The 21,003-nt window shown below is 38.2% G+C and overlaps 1 pseudogene; it reads right to left on the reverse strand.

Annotated features, from left to right (window-relative positions):
• Window positions 1-5,783: 5,783 nt before the first annotated feature.
• On the reverse strand, window positions 5,784-6,853 carry LOC118837341 (annotated as a pseudogene).
• Between the last annotated feature and the right edge of the window lie 14,150 nt (window positions 6,854-21,003).

The following is a 21,003-nucleotide window of genomic DNA, read 5'->3' on the forward strand; positions in this document are numbered from 1 at the left end:
TATCTATACATATTTATATTTCCTTAAAGTACCCTAAAAGTGAGAAGGGTCTCATGGTTTACAAATATCATTTTTCCAGGTAGGAATACAAACAATTCAAATTTAGTAAATCCGTTATTATTTCTCTTTTCTGTTTACCTTTTCATCCTTCTCTTGATTCTTGTATTTGAAAATGAAATTTTCTATTCACCTCTGGTCTTTTCATCAAGAATGCTTGAAAGTCCTCTATTTCACTGAAAATCCATATTTTGCCCTGAAGTACTATACTCAGTTTTACTGGGAAGGTGATTCTTCATTTTAATACTAGCTCCTTTGACCTCCGGAATATCATATTCCAAGCTCTTCAATCCCTTAATGTAGAAGTGTCTAGATCTTATGTTATTCTTATTGTGTTTCCACAATACTCAAATTGTTTCTTTCTGGCTGCTTACAATCTTTTCTCCTTGATCTGGGAAATCTGGGATTTGGCTACAATATTCCTAGGAGTTTTTTTGGGGGGGATCTTTTTCAAGAGGTGATCAGTGATTCTTTCAATTTCTATTTTACCTGTTGGTTCTAGAATATCAAGGCAGTTTCCCTTGATAATTTCTTGAAAGATGATGTCTAAGGCTCTTTTTTTGATCATGTCCTTCAGGTACTCCAGTAACTTTTAAATTATCTCTCCTGGATCTATATTCCAGGTCAGTGGTTTTTCCAATGAGATATTTCACATTGTCTTCCATTTTTTCATTCTTTTGGCTCTGTTTTATACTTTCTTGATTTCTCATAAAGTCACTAGCTTCCATTTGATCCATTCTAATTTTTAAGGCAGTATTTTCTTCAATGATCTTTTGTACCTCCTTTTCCATTTGGGTAATTCTGCCTTTCAAGACATTCTTCTCTTCATTGGCTTTTTGGAGTTCTTTTGCCATTTGGGCTAGTATATTTTAAGGTGTTATTTTCTTCAGAATTTTGGGGTCTCCTTTAGCAAGCTGTTGACTTGTTTTTCCATGATTTTCTTGCATCACTCTCATTTCTCTTCCAATTTTTCCTCTTCTTCTCTTAGTTGATTTTGCAAATCCATTTTGAGCTCTTCCATGGCCAGAGACCAATTCATAATTTTCTTGAAGGCTTCTGATGTAAGATATTTGACTTTGTTGACCTCTTCTAGCTATATGTTTTGATCTTGTCACCAAAGTAACATTCTATAGTCTGAGTACTTTTAGGCTGTCTGCCCATTTTCCCAGCTTTTGAGCTCTTTGTCAGGGTATGACTGCTTCCAGAGTGGTGAGTGCTCTGTCCCAAGCTTCAGGGGTTGTGCGCTGCTGTTTCCAGAGCTACTTCTATTCTGAGGTGATATGATACTCCTCTCCTGGCCTGTGCTCTGGTCTGTGAGTGCAAGCACTCCTTTCTGCAATTTAACTACCAGGAGGATTCCCTCTCCACAGCCATCAGAAAGCTCTGCCACACCAGTGCTCCTCCTCTCCCAAGGACTGCCAACCAGGATAGCAACCCAGATCCAAGCAGGGCAAAGCAAGAGTTCCCTGCCTCGGTACCAGCAAAGAGATCCCTGCAGTTGTGCTCTGATCAGCTATTTTATTTCCCCCACTGTCTGTGGGCTCAGAGCTCTGGAATCAGCCTCCTTTGCTGCTGCTCCTGCCACTGCTACAGCCACCTCAGATGCCCTGGGGCTGAGGCCAGACCAAGCCCTTCTCTCACCCAGGGCCAACAGTTTTCCCACTGACCTGCTATGTTGTTTTTGGCATTTGTAGGTTGAGAAGTCAGGAAACCTCCACAGCTGTCAGTGATTCAAGGCCCTGAGGCCTGGTCCTACAGGTCTTCTCTGGCCTGGTCTGTCCTGGCATGGCCCACGCTGGGCTCTGCTCTGCTCCCAGCTTGTTGCAATAGGTCCTTTCCTGCGATGATCCAGGCCATGTTGGGCTGAAGTTTTGTTTCACTCTTGCATTTCTGGGATGCTATAGCTCTAGAATTTGTTTAGAGTCATTTTTTACAGGTGTTTGGAGGGATTCGGGGGAGAGTTCAAGCAAGTCCTTGTTTTCACACCACCGTCTTAATGACATTTCTAAATAGCACTATTTTGCATAGAATCATGATCATTACAATAAGATAGGAAATTTAGTTAAATGCTGACTTTCACTTTTGTGTTTTCTATATGAATTTTTTTATTTTTTAAAACATTTTCAGACCTTCCATTAAGTTATTATTTAACAGAACCAGGGACAGACAAATAAAACTGTAGAATGTTTTAGAAAATACCATCAGGGGAATATTAACATTAGTAATATGATTCTAAGTCCAAAAAGTAGCTTTGAGATCTGGACAAGTGATTTACTTGGTCATTCAGTTTCTTCATTTATAACCCGAGTGGATTTTTCTTGATTTTAAAGATACTGTCCACTTTTTTAGTCTACAATTAACTGCCAACTACACCATTTTGTAACAACAATGCTGCTTGCCACTACTGTGGCTGTGTAAGTCCAATAACACCAGCACACAGAAGGGCTGCCAACACAGGTTCTTTGATCTGCTTTTCCAAGGAAAGCAACTTTTAGGGGTTAACAATCTCAGTTTAATCAAATGTACATATATCATTCTCTTAGTTTAGGAGGAAAAGCCAGCACCCTGAACTTCAGAGTAAATACAAATAGAAATTACAAACAGAAAATATCAATAGATCAAATAACACGATTCAACAGACAGACTTTGTCTGGTCAAGACATCACATACATAGTTACCAAAAAGAAAAGCACCAACATCTGGGTTTTCTTCAAAGTAGGGGAGTGGAGAGTGCTCCTTAACAGCTACCCAGGATCTCCACACCAACACTCTTCCAGTGAGTGAGAGCCCCAAACAAAATGCTAACCTCTGAGTTTATATACCCTCCTTAGGGCCCAAAAGCTTTGCACATAATCAGCAAAAGGGTGTGGTCCTGGGGCTTAACACCTATTTAGCAAAAGGATGTGGGCCCAGGGCTTTGCACCTAGTAAGACTTAATCAAAGGTGCTTGACTACTTTAGCATTCTAATAGAGAAAACAGTAAAAAAGTCCCACTTTAATTAATATTATACTAAGTATATTAAAATTTGTTACCAGATATAGATTTACATCAGTTAACACCTACAGTAGCGGTATATATGGGTCTTGCATATAGTTGACATGTTGACATGTACTTGCTTTTTAAAAAAATTTTAGTTGAATTTAATCAATCAGACATTCTCCATAAAGATCAACAAAGAAAAGAGTCATTACTCTATGTTTAAATAGCTTTGGGGGTGTATAAATTTTATTTCTCTCCACAGTTGTTTGAAAGTTACAAAAACTATTGCTTCCCAGGCTGTTGGAAAATACATATTGGACAATAAGTTAATAGACAGCCCAGACAATCACAGAATCAATAATTATTGGACACCTATTCTGTGAAAAACATAGTTCTGCCAAGGGAGAAATTTGTCAGGAGCTTGCAGTATAATTAAATCAATCAATCAAAAAAAATATGTCAACAAGGATTTCTTAAGCTCCTACTATCTCTCTGGCATTGTGCCTAATGGAGATAAAGAAACAAAACTGAAAAAGCACCTGATCTCAAGAAGTCTACACTATCTAGAGGAAGACAGTATGCACATATTTAAATACATGCAAAATACAAGGTGTTCCTAAAGTCTGGACACATAGGCAAAATGCATATTTTCAAGAAATAAAATGAATGAAATTTTTATTTAATTGGAATATTAATAAATAACATCTTCAACATGATTTCCATCATTTTCGATGCAAAGGTTGATGCACTTTGCAAGATTCACGTGAACTCAATGCCATAACTGCACGCTGCTGTCTATTGCCTATGTGTCCAGACTTTAGGAACGCCCTGTATAAGACAATCAGGGTGGAGGAAACACTAGCTTCTGGGGGATCAGAAAAGTTTAATTTTCATTGACATGAACATTTTTCTAATAATATAAAAGCAATTAATTATGCTAATAGATTGAATTATATACATATGTTAATATCGAATAATATGAAACAATATGTTACGCTTTGTCAAATAGATGGTACTACTAAGGTACTGTGAAACAAAAAGGAATTTCAGAGAGATTGGTGGTTTTATTATTTGAATATTTTGCTATGAAGAAAATTTTGTCCAAGAAAAGCCCCATGGGGAATCACACTAACCTGTAGTACCCTCTTGTGTTCAGGCTACCATATACCTTAGTTTTTGAGGAAGGTTGCTTTCAAAATGAATTCAATGTTCTTTCCAATGCTAGTGCATCTGGCAATCAATGTAAAGCATTATGGAACTATGGGAAATTTGTACATGATTACATTTTTTAAGCTATGCATTTGTGTGTTTTTCAAAAACAGATAAAAGGGACTATGAACCCAGATTTGGTTTTATAATTTCAAAAAAGAAAAGGAGTTAAGGCAAAAGCAGAAGGGAATGGCAGAGGATGAGTTGGATGGATAGTGTCATGGAAGTGATGAACATAAGCTTGGGCAGAATTTGGTACATAGTGGAAATGAGAATGTCCTGGCGCACCATGATTCCTGAGGTCACAAAAAGTAAGACACAACTGAACAAGAAACAACAATTTTCAAATCATGTGCCTGAGCTATAAATTCATGTCATCAGAGACCAAGTAAAAGGAAGCTGACAGGTCATGAAGTCCAGGTAGCCACTAAATTATCAATACACACAAATTGCTGCAGGCCATTTTGACTCTTAGAGCAGTGTCTTTACTTAGCCATTGGAAAGTAGTGATGACAAAGTGCTAATGACAAAGGAATAAGTGCGTGCGGGGAAATGAGGGAAGTTGTTCAATCACATGCAAACAAACTAAAATTTTAGAGTCACTATGGGAACTCATGGCATCCAGAGATAAGAGATGGATAAGAGGAAAAGCTGAATCTCACATTTCAAATACATTAAAGTGCAAGGTTGATACATTTTGCTTTGTTTCTTAAGGAAAGAAAACTTTATCCATTAAAAAGATGGTGCTTCAAACCACTATCGTAGATCATCAAGTAATAAAATTTATTACCATTATTGTGCATAGCAACACTAGTGGAGTATTGGTGTTTATCTCTCTACTTTGCCTGATTCCTCATATGGCTAGGCTAAGAATAAAGTCTGAGGTTAAATGATGACTCACCTAGCCACCCTTGCTAGTGTTATGCTTTAATCAGCCAAACATCCACACAACAATTCATCCATTCATCTACCTATCTATCTTCTAAGATATAGATACATACATATATACATATATGTATATGTCTATATATTTTTTGTTGTTGTTTTTCAGCCATGTCTGACCTCATTTGTGGTTTTCTTGGCAAAGATACTGGAGTGGTTTGCCATTTCCTTCTCCAGTTCACTTTACAGATGAGGTAACTGAGACAGAAAGGGCTAAGTGACTTGCCTGGGATCACAGTAGGAGGCCAGATCTGAACTCAAGAAGATGGGTCTTCCTGACTTCAGGCCTAGTATTCTAGCTAGGCTTTAGTCTGAATACTGGCTGTGCATATGACCTCAGGCAAGGAAATAACAGCAAAACAACCACAATAATTCTAATTGGCTTTTATAAAGAGACTTTAGGTTTGCAAAGTGCTATGTAAATTTCTTCCCATTTTATCTTCACACCAAATCTGAGAGTCAGGTGCTATTATTACTCTGATTTTATAGATGGGGTAACTGAGTCTAACACACAGATTTGGTGACCTGACCAGGTTATCATAGCAAATACGTGTCTGGGGGAGGATTTTAACTCAATGATTCTTGATTTTCAAGTTCAGCAGACATTCTGCTCACCTCTTAGCTGCCTCTGATTTCTCCTTATCCCCAGAATGGTAAGACTACATGATTTATAAGATCTCTTCTTATTCTCAATCACAGTGCCTTGAAAAAAATCTTGCTTCTTAAGTAAACTGTAGTCTGGGACAACTGTATTTCTTATTTTAGAGATATTTTGCTTTCCTTTTGGAAGCTAGTAGAACTGGCTGACCAAGGCAGTATTATTTGTGATGATTCCCACATCACACACTGTCATTCTCCTTTTGATTTTCTCTATGGCCATTGGTTTTGAAGTACTATCTTTTCATAATGAAACAGCAGAATCTTGTGTCTCAGCAGAGCTGATTTTATTTATCGGGTGTACATATGCTTCATCAGCTTCTGATTTTGCACTCCATGCTGTTAGTGATGTTTCATCTTTAAAAATTGCCCCATTTGTACTGGATGACTCCACTTTAATGGCCTGCTGGGGAACTGTGGTACATGTACCAGAAATGGCACTGGATACAGCAGTTTCAGTTCACCATCCTTAAGGCCAGACCATGTGATTCACTTAACATTTGTTGAAGTTTGAACACCTTCATTTTTCTTTAGCAGATCCACTGAACAGGTGCCATCTGCCACATTAGTTGCCATAGCAAAGGATGGAAGTAAAGAAGCATTGGATTCAATTTCTTTCAGATCTGATTGGCTTTTTACTGCACTTTATTCATGACAATGTGGGTAGATTCTGTACTATTTCCCATGTTTCTAGCTTTACTAATCCTTAAGATAAGACAGAGAAACTGGCATGTTGTCAGGAACAGTGTTATTATTGGCTTATCTGGGAAAATTCTGCTTATATTTCTTGCAAGCGTTCACGACAATCTGGTGATGCTGTTGGTATGGTTGCATGGTATGGCAGGTATGTGTTCTGCTGAAGATAACATTCAATGGTAGGAGCCTCATTCTATTTAACTTGAAGAGAGATAGTAGTAACTTTGATCGCCTGTACTTGTGGTTACTCACTATCAAGTTACCAAAGATCTCTGCAGCAAACTTGACTATGCACGGCCTTTTTACATCCATTTCTCACTCCAGAAATACAGGCCTGTCCCAATTGGAACAGCACAGCGTCTAGCTCCCTCTCAGCTGTGAATTTTTTTTTTGTCTTCCTGAGAATCAGATACTAGACCTGTCCGTTCTGCTGTGTCCAAATTTAGGTAAGATAATGAATTGGTACACCGCCAGTTACAGCCTAGAGGAGAGGCTTTGACGTTGTTCATGTTTGTGGAACCCATTCACCCAAAACAGTACATCTCGTTTCCTGTAACATGGGCTATATGAAGACTTTATGGGAGTTTCACAGTCCTTTTGGTTTCTGGTTGTGACCATGATACAGTTTCTATATCAAGTTGCAGTAAGTCATCCACAGGGAACCACACATTCTTCCAAAAATGTCCAGATTGGGATTTCCCGAGTCTTTTTTGCAATATGTATAGGCAGTGTGACTAGTTGGGGGGTGGGGGTGGGCCACAATCTTTTGGTCACTGGAATGCACCCACCCACAACACCATAGCCATGCTGCAACTCCAGGTCATGGAAGTCATTAAAATATCTGGGGCCGTTACTGTTGGAATCTTCACTCTCATTGGCCAGGCCACGATATAAATAACACTCATTATGAATAACACTTATTAAAGAAAAGCCAAGTCCAAAGCGAAGACAAGGAGGCAAACTAGCAGAAGGAAGTCACGGCTTCACTTTTCCCAAAAACAAGGGCTCGCCTGTCACTGACAGCGCTCATTGCTGTATCTTCCAGGATCACCCCTTCCCCCAGAGACCAGGTGCAGCCATCGCAGCCAAACCCTGGGGCAGGGCAACCTAGAGGAATATGGCTTCTAACAGCTGGTTTGTAAGCATGTAGGTATGCGGCTCTTCCACGATGCTTTCTTTACCTCTGGCTGAAGATGACGGTGTGTTCCCAGATGGCCACAGCACGTGCTCCTAGCAGACACTAGGGAATCATCCTGTGAAGGAGGAAGCCCGTAGGCACTGCAACAGGAAGCTGGGCACCATGTTGCTCAACGCCCCCGCCCCCACCCCCGCAGCCCCACAATGCACCGCGTCAGGCCCCGCTCCCGGAGATGGAAACAATGTTCAAACAAACATACCAAGCAAACTATATACGGGATAAATAGGAAATAATTAAGAGAGGGCGGGCCCTAGGAAGAGGAGGAGTTAGAGAAGATTTGCAATAAGAGATGGGATGTTAGTCGTAAGTTAAAGGAGGTCAGTGAAGTTTGTAGTTGGAGCAGAGGAGAGACAGCTCGGCTGAGATCCTGAGGCTGAGAGGGAGCATCGGGTGGGTGGAGAGAGAGAAAGAGAGAGACAGACAAACAGACAAACAGACAAACAGACAGAGGCGGAGGGAGGGGGAGGCGGGGGGGGGGAGCAGAGAAGAGACACAGAGAGAGAGACAGAGACACAGAAAGTCACAGAGAGAAGAGGGAGAGACAGAGAGGAGGAGGGGGGGGGAGAGAGAGAGAGAGAGAGAGAGAGAGAGAGAGAGAGAGAATGAGAGCGAGCTCGCTCAGAGTCATCATCAGGTGGAAGAGCACATGTCAGAGAAGAGGGTGTAAGGAGATTGGAAAGGGGGCTTGGGGCTAGGCTAGGAAGGGCTCTGAATGATAAATAGAGCATTTTGTATTTGGCATAGAGGCAATAGAGACCCTATGGTGTTTATTGACTGGGGAGGGGGGAGTGTGTGGCTTGGCTGCATCTATATTGTAGGAAAATTAACTTCAGCAACTGGAAGATAGATTGCAGTGGAGGCAGGCAGTGCACTGCCTGGTAAAGGACTTATCCCCAGCATTCAAAATCTCCCCATTTGCTGTGTAACTGATGGTTTCACGTATGGATGGTTCAGTGCTGACAGGTGGAGAACCTCTGTTTTCTTGGTATTAATTGTCAGGCCAAAATAAGAACAAGCAGCAGGGAACTGATCCAAAATAAAAAGCAAAATAAAAATACAGTACAACATAGATAATATTTATTTGTGGTTTTCTAAATCAATATGCTTCCTGCAGGGACCCATTTCTATTTGAATTTGGTAACACTGATATACACACCTTCATAGATCTAAATACATGTACTAGGACACACTTTCGGACACACGTGTTCCCTATTGTATTTACATCATATTGTATTGTATTGTATTTATACTTCATTTGTGTTCTCTATATATAACCACTCTTCCTGATGATGCTTGGTGTATTTGTCAGAGACCTCCTTTGCCGAAAGTTTTATTGTTGTCTTTTTTACTGTTCCATTTCATTAATAGCTTTGCTTTGAACTAATAGTATTTTCTAGCTGACTACTAAATGTAATCACGTCAGTAGGAGTTTGTGTGCTATAGCTTTAAGTATAGATAGTCATATAGTAATGTGAACCAAGCGTAGGCGTGGGAGACCCATTCTGAGAGTAGCCTCAGTCACTGTATGTACACACACATATATGCATATGTACATATGTGTGTACATATATATATATGTGCATATATACACATATATATGTGAATACGTGTTCAGTTGTTTTTCAGTCATATCTTATTCTTTGTGATCCCATTTGGGGTTTTCTTGGCAAAGTTTGCCATTTCCTTCTCTAGCATATTTTATAGATGAGGGAACTGAGGCAAACAGGGTTATGCTGCCCAGAGTCATACAGCTAGTAAGTAACTGAGGCCAGAACTCAGGAGGATGAGTCTTCCTGACTCAAGGTCTGATGCTCTGTCCACTCACTGTGCCACCTAGCTGCCCCATAAGCACACTTAGAAGTCCTTAAAGTGTTATATAAATACAAGTGTTGTTGTCATTCCCGTTTTTAAAAGGATTTCAAAACAGAATCAGAGAATTTAAATGACTTGACCAAGCTTATCATACAACCTGTGTCAGAGCCAGATCTGAAACCCACATATTCTGATGTCTATGAAACCGTGATGTTTCACACTACAGCATAGGGAAGTTAAAGAGTCCTTAAATTAGATTTGTTCAAATCCACAGATGCCTGTAATTTACATCCTAAAGTAATTAAGGAATGGGCTGAAGTAATTTGAGAGCTGTAGTTAATCATGGAGGACTGAGGAAATAACCAGGGGTTAGAAAAGTGCAGAAACCTGTCTTTAAGGGGGAAAAAAAGACTCACTGGTGACCCTGGAGATGGCAGGAAGAACACCAGTTTTGGAAAACTAGAAGATCTTAAGACATCATAGTCAAAAAAGAAGAAGGACAGTCATGTCTGGGAGTGTCACAGCCCTAGTTGTGTCTCTCACAAGCAGTGCCATGTTGGTAAAGTAATTCCCTTCAGCCTGTTTGCTAATCCATAAGATGAAGTGCTTGACATACATGATTTCCAGCATGCCTTCTAGTTCTAAAATGCTGTGGTTTGATGATGCTCTCAGTCTAATTTAGTATCTTCCAATGATAAAGAAATGAACATGAAGGAAATACGAGCAATAGGTATGTCCCATATTCTTGACCCCAGAATGGCAACCCTCTGTCATAGAAGATGCTCCTCTTTGAGCATAAAAGCATTGCAATGGAAACCCTCATAGCAGGGAGGAAGGGAGGGAACACATACTTACCAAGGCAGATCAGTTGAATCAGTCCTGGCAATCAGGGGTTGATAGTCAGATGACCTTCACCTCCCATTGAACATTATATCAGAGAGAGATGATAGGTATAATTTGTCTTCATTTAATTTAAAACATTTTTTGGCCTAGCATATTCAAAGTCTAGGAAAAAAAGAGTTTAAATCATGGTATTATTAAGAGTGCCAATATTACTGGGTAGAGACTGTATTTTAAATGTCATTTCTTTAAGAACTTCTTATTCCATTTAAGGCTCTGTTAAGTACACCTTGCTATGAAAGACATTTTGTGTTTCTTTGTCCTAGTTTTATATTTAATTTACATTTATATTGTCTCATTATTATAAGTAGATAAGGTACAGAATTTTGCCTCAAAAAGACCTACCTTCAAATCCTTCCTCAGACAAGATGCTACCTTCTTTGCGCCTCAGTTTCCTCAGCCATAAAATGAGGTTGAACTTTTCAGATTCTTTCCTTCTCTCTGATCTGTGTATATGTTGTTTTCTCCCAGAAGAATGATAGCTCTTTAAAAGTAAGAATGGTTTCCATTTTTAATTCCTATCCCACCACCTAATATAATCACCCACAGGAAATAGTAGTTTAATAAAAAGCTTATTAATTGAATCAAATTCAGTTCAATACAATCCTTAACCTTGACTGTGGAAGTCCTTTTTAATCAGGGCCTGAGCCTTGTAGCTAACAGAATGGCGGATTTTCAGTACAGATATGAATGCTGTAATTGGATCTTTCAGACTGATGATACCAGGTGGGATGTCCTTTCTTAGAACTTTTGAAAATATCAATAGAATACAGAAAAGAATACAAGGCTTAAAACTTATCAAAAGTTAAACATGAGTCAGCAACATGATGAAAGACAATAGCTGTTTAGTAAGAATGGTAATGGTGTGTGAATATACACATACACATGTGTATGTTTATGTGAACATGCATGTCTATATGCATCTATACATGTATATGTGTTTATGTATATACACATTATATGTACAAAGGCTAGAATACATTTACATATGCATGTGTATTTGTGTGTATAGAGATGGATACTTCTTTTGTAAAAGCAAATTTTGTCTCCCAGTGTAGTCAGCATCGTGTTACAAAATCCCTTATATTCCTTTCCAGTAACAGTCACAATTCTGTCCATGCTTTACCCTTTCATCATTTATCTATTTTCTTTGCTTGAAGACTACTGTAGCTGAACTTGACTAAAGGAAGTCACCTAACACTACCGACATGGCCTGTTGCAAAAACTTACTAACTAAGCTCCACGAAGCCTTCTCTGCTGCAGAGTGGTCGTTTGCCTTCTTTGACTAATTCCATATATCATCTCCTAAAGTAATTGTTACAAACCATCGTATTTGAGTTGATAATGCTCTTTTATCTTATTGATAAAATTTTGTACATCAGTTCTAACTTCCCACGTCTTTGAGTTTTCTCAATCCTTGTGCTCCTTAAATTATTTTCTGTTTTTGATGCCTCGTTGTCCTGGATACTCTCTTCCCTTGGCATCCATGACATTGTTTCTTCTGGCTCCTCCTTTTGTCATGATTCCTTCCCACACTTCTTTGCTACATAGGTATCATCTTCTATTTCCAACATGTGGCTGTCTACCCAGTCTTTTTTTTTCCTTTCCTTTTTCATTATTTTTATTTTAATTAGAAAGGTCTTGTATACTTTCAGTTTTTAAATTTTTAGTAGAAAGAAAGTCTTTCCTCTCTTTTGTAATATTTAATGAACTACACAAATTCCCACATTATTCATGTCTAAAATGTGTATTTCTTTCTACATCTTAAAGTTCATCTCTTTTCAAGAAACGAGTGGCATTTTTTCCTCTTCATTCTTTTGGATTCAGTTATTGATCAGGGATCTAAAGTCATTTAAATGTCTTTTTTTCCTATAACATTATTATGTAAATTGTTTTCCTAATTCTCTTCCTTTTGCTACTTTATGATTGTCATCCAAGTTTGCTGAAATTGTCTGTTTCATCATTTCTTATGATGTAATAATATCTCATCACATTCCTATACCAAAATTTGTTTTGGCTTTATCCAGTAGTAGGATGTCCTCCTATCTCCCAAGTTAATTTCAATTTTGGGATACCTGAAAAAGAACTACAATCAATATTTTGCAAATATGGATCCATTTCCTCTTTTTTATTTCTTTGGAGTATAAACCTAGTGGTAGCCACATCAAAGTATATGTATGGTTTAGTAACTTTCTGAGTCTGGTTCCAAATTTCATTCCGGAATAGCTAGATTAATCCATAATTCGACCAATACTAGCATATCTTTTTTCCCCCCAACCCTTCCAACTCTTGTCATTTTTTCCTTTTTATTTTGTTTTTCTTTGTCAGTCTGAGAAGTTTGAGGTAGAATCATACAATTGCTTTAATTTGAATTTTTCCAATTCATAGAGCATTTTTACATGTGATTTGATAGCTTGAACACCTTTGAAAACAACCTATTCATATCTTTTGACTATTTACCTCCTGGAGAATGGCTCTTGGTCTTATAAACTTGAAGAAGCTCTTTATTTGTCTTTGAGACCATTATGAAAGTAACATATTGCAAAGTATTTTCATTGCTGCTGGTTTTCTCCGAGTTCCATTTCCCTTCTCCCTAGCATCTATCTGAAATTCTCTTCTCTCTTTATACCCTTTCCTTTGTATGTTTCTACCTCCCCCAGTGCATCAATTATCATTTATATACAAAGAACTCCAAAATCTATATGCCTAACCATGGTTTTCCATAGTCAATGGGCACTTATTAAAATTGTTTACAGTCACTGTGTTAAGCCCTGGGGAAGGCAAAAGTAGACTGTGCTTTCAAGGAGCTCACAACCTAATGGAAGGACAACACATGAATAACTAGATACAATCCAGATATATGGAGTGGTTGGACCAGGTGAAGACACCAGCAGCCAAAGAAATGAAAGGCCTCCTTAATGAGATGGAAGATGAGATGTAGTTTGTAGAAAGTCAGAGAAACTAAAAAATGGAGGTGAGGGACTATAGCATTCTAGGCATAGAATAGACCAGGAGTGGGGGACCTGTGGCCTTGATGCCACATATAGCCCTCTAGGTCCTCAAGTCTGGCTTTTTGACAGAACAAATCCCCTTAATAGATAATCACCTTAAAAACAAACAAAAAAACTTCTGTGAAGTTTAGATTCGGTCAAAGGGCCACACTTGAGGACCTAGAGGGGCACATATGGCCTCCAGGTGGGAGGTTCTCCACTCCTGGAATAGGCAGTGCAAAGGCATACAGAGGATAAATGAAGTGTCATGTTCAAGAAATAGCAAAAGGTAAGTGAGGTTAGATCATAGAATGTATAAAAGTGAGGAGATAAAGAAAACTAGAAGGTTAGAAAGAGACCAGGTTATAAGGACCTCTAAATGTCAAACAGAAGACTTTGTATTTGATCCCAGAGTTAATATGAGGGCATTGGAGTTTATGATATGATCAGTCCTTCACATTAGAAAATCACTGTAGTGGCTGAATAAATGATAGACTAAAGCAGGGACAGAATTGAGGTAGAGAGACAACGAGAAACCTATTGCAGTAAACCACATAAATGGTGATGAAATTCTGATCCTGTTTGGTGGCTGTGTAAATGGAGAGAATGCAATATACAAGAGATGTTGTGAAGGTTAAAAATAGCAAGATTTGGCAAGGTATTGGATCCATGAGTGAGACTGAGGAATTGAGAATGACATTAGATTGTGAGTCTGAGAGACTCACTGATAACTTTGACAGTACAAGAAAGTTGAGAAGAGGGGTGTTTTGGGGAGAAAAGATGAGTTTTCTTGTGGATATGGTTAAGTGTGAGACAGCTCAGGCTCTGTCTTGGGTTCTTTTCTTTCCTCTATATTTACTGTCTCACTTGATGGTCTCATCATCTCCCATGAATTTAATTATCTTTTTTATGCAGATAATTCTCAAAACAGTTTAACTAGCCTTAACTTCTCTTCTGACTTCGTATCTCGTGAATCTAACTACCTATTAAACATCTTGAACTGCATGTCTTGTAGACATCGTAAACTCATGTTCAAATCTTAACTCATTATCTAGTCCCCCTGAACTCAACTTCTCTCTCACTGTCAAGGGTACCACCATCCTTCCAGTCACCAAGGTTCTTACCTTAATTGTCATCTTCAACTCCTCATTCTCACCTCTTGCCACAATCTGCAACTCACAAGCTGTTCCTGAGCCCTGCCAATTCTTCCTTTGCAACATCTTTTGCATATACCCATTTCACTCCTCTTACCCGGCACCTTGGTATAAGCCCTCGTCACATCATGCTTTGCCTACTGCAGCAGTCATCTGGCTGCTCTCACTTTTCAAGTCTCTTCCCAAACTAGTCCATCCTCTACTCAGCTGTCAAAGTGATTTTCCTAAAGCACAATTGTTACATTGTCACTCCACTGCTCCATAAACTCCACTGGCTCCCTTTTACCTCCATGATCAAATATCAAGTCATTTATTTGGTATTCAGAGCCCTTCCCAACATATTGTTGTTGCTTTTCGCCCTACCTCTCTAGGCTTCTTAAAATTTACTTCCCTCCAATTTAGTGACACTGCTCTCCTTTCTGTTCCTCACATGACATAGTCCATCTTTCTACTCTGTGTCATTTCATAGGCAATCTCTTCCTCTATTAAGTGCCTCCCCATCAGCTCCCTACCATGCAGAATTCTCTTCTTTCTTGTCTCTTCCTCCATACTTGGCTTGGCTTCCTTCAAATCTCACCTAAAAATCTCACCTCTGCAAGCAGCCTTTTTGAGTTCCCCTCAATACTATTGCCCTCCCTATAAGTTCCTGACTCATCCTGTATAGGTTGCATGAACATAATTGTTTGTATGTTGTCTCCCCCAGTAAAATGGAAGCTTCTTGAAGGTTGGGACTGTTTTCCGCCCCTTCTTTTGGTCTCTTCAGCACTTAGCACATTGCTTGGCATGTTTTAACTATTTAACAAATGTTTGTTGACTTAATGTGATGTGAATATGGTATACACAGTTTGAGATGACCAACTGGCAGTTGGTGATATAGGTTGAGGCTCAGGAGAGAGACTAAAGCTGGGTAGATAGATCAGGAATCATCTCCATTGGAATGAAAATTGAACCAATGGCAGCTGATGAGATCACCAAGTAAGACAGTACAGATGCAACAACAATGCTACTTGCCTCAGCTGTGGCTATGTAAGGCCAATAACACCAGCACACAGGAGGGCTGCTAGCACAGGTTCTTTGATCTGCTTTTCTAAAGAAAGCAACTTTAAGGGGTTTGCAATCTCACTTCAATCAAACATACATATAGAATTCACTTAGTTCAGAGGAAAAAGTCAGCACCCTGAACTTCAGAGCAAATAAAAACAGAAATTACAGAGAAAATATAAACAGAGAAAGTAACACAAATCAACAGACAGGCTTCTAACCATCTGACCAATGCTATAAATACATAATTACCAGAGAGAGAAGCACCAACATATGTGTTTTCAAAGTCGGGGGGCTCCTTAATGGCTACGCAGATTGTCCACATCAACACTCTTCCAATGCTAACCTCAGAGTATTCATAAACTTCTTCAGGGTCAGAGTGCTTCACACCTCTCAAGGGCTTCACACCTCTCAAGGGTTTCGCACGTCTTGTGACCTAACTAGCAAAAGGGCATGGGCCTTCCTACAAACAAAGGCAAAACTCAATCAAAGGCACTTGATTGCCTTAGTTCTGAGAAGCACTCCAAAACAAAAGACAACCAAAAGTCCCACTTTGCTTGCCATTATAACAGAGCAAAAAGAGAAGGCAGATCTTAAAAAGCCTTGGAAGACACTTATTGTTCGGGGTTGTGGTGCAGATAAAGAGCTAACCAAGGAGATTGAGCAGAAAAAAATCAGAGAAATAGAACAAAGAAGGGGCAGGTAAAACAAACAAAAAACAGGTGTCATTTGTGGACTGGAATTCCATCTTATCACTATCTGAAATATAATACATACAAATCCCTTCCTTCAGCTGTCTTCTTTCTGTTAAGCAAATTATTGTCCTCTGCATGACTCATACTTAATCTTAAAGCAACAGTAACATTCTCCCTCCTTGTCATCCTCTACATCTAATCAATTGCCAGTTCTTGGATTCTATTTCCATAACAGGTGTTGAGTCTGGCCCCTTTTATCCAACCAAATATCCACCATCCTAATTCAGGTTCCTGCCACCTCTTGCCTATATTATTCAAGTTGGTACCTCTGCTTCCATTTTCTCTCTTTTTCGATCTATCTTTCAAACACCTATGGAAATAATTGCCAAAGACGCTTCCTTGATTAAGCACCTTTGGGAATTCTCCATCACTCCCAAGAAAAATATAAATTCTGACCCACCACAGTCTTACTCCAACTTATATTCCTGCCTGTCTTCATACTGACCAGGCTGGGCTATTAACTAAACCACCATTTCAGTAATGTCTCCTACCTCAGTGCCTATAATTCATTAGTTCCCCATGATTAGAATTTATTCCCATCTCTCTTATGCTTCTGTCTCCTTTACAGTACAACTCAGGTGCCATCTCCTATGTCTTCAGTGAGCACCCCAGCTATTAGTGCTCTCATGCTCCTTAAATTATTGAGCATTTATTTACCTGTGTGTGTATATGTTATATCCTCCCAATAGGATATGTACTCCTTGAGGGCAAATATGATTTCATTTTTGTCCTTGTATTCCCAGCACCTAAAATAGTACCTTATCTATAGTAAACACTTAATTAGATTGAATTAACATTTTTTCTTCACTTTAGAGCTTTGAAATAAAATGATATAACATAAAGTGGATGCTGAAGATTATGATAAAGGGTTAGGACAATAGATCCTCCCAGGAAAAGGCAGGGTGATTTGTACTAAGCTGTGCTGACCTGGTGATAATATGCCAGGAGCAATCAGGAATCTGTAAAAGGTAGTTGCTATGGCTTTAAATTAAAGACTCTTTATCAAGTGAATTTTTTCCCTTAAAATGCACTCCCCTTTCCTCTAAAAAATACTTTTAAATTAAATGCAAAATGCATTTTAATGAAGTGCCATAAGTATTAAAATTGAAAATGAGAGGGCTCGAGAGCAAGGAAAATTAAAAATGCCTCTAATAACATTATCTCAGCCCAATTGAACACATATAGGATTTTATATTCCACCAGCTTAAAAAATTCTCTGTAATAAATTAACATTTATTAAAGGAACTTGGAGAAACTTTATTTGAAAAATTCTGATTTGGCAGTTTTAATGTCACATGTATTTTATCCATGGATTTTTAAGTAATGAAAAAAATGCATTGTCTATAACTTTTTAAAATAATGCCTAGTACAGCAACTCACATATTTCAGAAGCTCAATATATGTATGGAATTAATGAATTATGATCCATCTGCTTTACTACCCTGCTTCAATTACATATTACAGGTCTCCATAGATCATCCTGACCCTATCAAAATTACATTCGAAAACAATAACTGACATCCTACTGAATTCTATGGATAATAGTAGTAGTCACAGTCACTGTGGAAGATAAAACACCCACACACCCACAACCCTCCAAACACACACACACACACACACACACACACACACACACACACACACACACATGCACACACACACACACACGCACACACGCAGAGCTTTTTCTGTCCCTGGACGTATTTTACAATTGATTTAACATAACAAAAACAATGTTATAAATGCTGCTAGTGAATAGGTTTCTAATTCCTTCATCAGACATTTCCAGACTCCTCCTTTCTAGATTCACAAGCTTAGATAAGATTTCATAATTTAAAATAATAATAATAATAAACCAACTGCAATGCAGCCCTGTTCTTTACCCAAGGATTCTTCTGCATTTATCTTTCATAGCTCTTTTTTTCTTTTTGAATTTCTTGTTGCTATCTTTTTTATTCTACCACCTAGAATTAGAAATCAATTCTTTTGTTTCTAATGTGAAATCCCCCCCTTAATTATAAGCTGTTATTTTATTTAACAAAGGAATTGATTTTTGAAAGCTCTATTCAGACATTAGCAAAACCACCAATTGGAATTATCATTCAAATCAACGTCCCTTATGATAGCATTAATGCGCCACTCAGGCTTAGTCTTATTTTTAGCTTCTTTGCTCACACTTTTTTTCTTTATTCATTTTAATCATTCCCTTATAATGTCTCACATCTTCCTGTCTTTCAGTTTGCTTTCTTTCCTTTTCAGAATAGTTCTGCTTGTTGAGATGATTTCCTACCTGAGCTGGCAGGTATGATTTATTGAACATTTATGGAATGATTTTGTTTTTACTCCCTGGAAATCAGTCAGTGTATCGTTTCTTTTGCATATTCTTCTACTCTAAGTATTGGTAGTCTTTACTCATTACTACCTCTTATCTTATAGAAGGAAACATTTATTTTACATAGGATAACAAGGTGAGGATTCCTTTATCTTCTCCTTAATTGCCTAATGACTTTATCTTCTACCACTAATCAGAGGAAACAAAATTTCTTGTTATTTGGGTTATGAAAAAAGTGGTAGATCCCAGACTATAACTGACTAAAAAGTATACATGAGTCACCCCTGGAAAGTACATACTGTCTCAATTTTAGTTCACATTGTGATTTTCTTTTCAGTGACTGACCCACACATAGATTCCCGTTAGATTGCCGATAGCATTTATATGAAAAATATCTGGTTTGTCAAATAGAGGTGAAATTCACTCTCTTTAGCAAATGTCTCTTCCTATTATGTTTTCTTTTCACCAGCTTTCCATTAATAAATCCTGTTTGTCTGATGATTAGCACCCCCCTCCTTGGTTTCTAGAAATGTCAGTGATCCAACATGGAATTGATATCTTTCATTATAACACAGACATTTATTAAACAATTACAACCTGAAAATCACTTTGCTGGGTGCTAGGGATACAAAAAGGAAAAGAAAACAGTCTTTATCTTCAGGGAACTTATATTCTACTGAGGTGACAGGTGGGATAAAATAAATGCATATTGTATCAAAAGTATATTAAGTTTGTAGATAATTATAAAATTCTAGTCTCTGAGTTGAATGTGAAAAATTCACAGTGCATATTTGATTAGGTTTGTTCTAATATCTTGTGTTTTTCTAACACCTTCTTTAATTATCCTTAACTAATTAAGTAAAAGAAGAATGTGCCTGAACACCTTCTAAGAAGTTTTGAAGACATATAATATTGGATTGTGGAAAATGCTGTTTATTAGAGCAGTACAAAGCAAAAAAAAAAATTCTTCCAGTATTTTCCATTGGAAAAAGGATTATGATCTCCTTTGTGATATGGCTATAGAGCCATAGACTTGGCAATGGGAATAGAAAGAGAAAAAAAATAGTAGATACTTTAGAAAGGTATGTATAACTTGTCTGAAAACTAAATTTTGTCTTCCTACTGTAAGAGGGATAGCGTGATTTAGTGAATAGGAAGCCAAGAAAACCTCAATTTAAGCACAGTCTGACAAACATTGACGGAGGGATCTTGGGTAAGTCAAGTTATTTAAACTCTCAGTGCTCTAGGCAACTCTCCAAGACTATAAATGGCATAGAACATGCTGACCTGCATTGATCTTTCCTCATACAGGAGTCCACAATGTGAGTTTGATGCTACTGGTCTAAACCCCTGAGAATTGCCTTGCCCACCACCAAATAGCCAGTATTGCAAAAGTGGGATCTGAACCCAGGTTTTCCTGTTAGGCCAGATCTTTATCCAGTAAGTATGTACTATTGCTTCTACATTAATATTATACGTATTTCTCTAAGACTGCTAAACATCATTTAGTGAGGGAGAAAGGATCCTGTAGAAGGTAGATTTAACTTTGAAACTGTTAATAGTTCCAATACAGTGAGGCCTCCAGTATGCTACCTCTTTTCCTTACCCACTTTCTTGATCATTGGACTCCTTTGTAAATGTCTTAAAAGTCATAGCCTTTTGTGATCACCTTTATCAACTTTTTGTATTTATCTGTTGAAACTTCCTCCACTTATAAAGCCAGAGATGGACATTATACATTACATCTTAGCCCCAACAAACTTCTCACAGCCAGGAATCGATACCACATCACTTGAAAGAGGTGAATTAGAATTAGTTTTCTAGTAATAGAGACCTGTTTATAGTCCTTCCCATGCCATACCTGCCTTGACTGAAGGCCCAGGTTATCCTCTGTCCTCAACCCCTTTTCCCTTCATGTTGTTGCTCCATGCTCCTGCCCTCAATGTATCAGTTTAGGACAATGACTTTTACATGAATTAAAATGAATCACGATGGATATCTTACGCATTATCTGTTTCTTTGTGAAATTGTCCAAATCCCTAGGGAAACTAAGTCAAGTTGAAACTCATCATTCAATGTAGCTAAAGATTATGTTTTCCTTGAATATATCGGTAGGTTCTAAAGGGAAAAAAAAAGTACTGAGTATCTCCTTTATACAATTCATGCGAGGTACATTTCAATAGTGATTTACATCAAGCCACAAACATCATACCTGATCCGTTCTGTTGCTGATAACCAACAAAAGGTGCGACAATGACCATCATACCTACCCCAAATGAA

Source organism: Trichosurus vulpecula, chromosome 2, assembly GCF_011100635.1.
Source record: "Trichosurus vulpecula isolate mTriVul1 chromosome 2, mTriVul1.pri, whole genome shotgun sequence".
Classification (NCBI taxonomy): Eukaryota; Metazoa; Chordata; class Mammalia; order Diprotodontia; family Phalangeridae; genus Trichosurus; species Trichosurus vulpecula.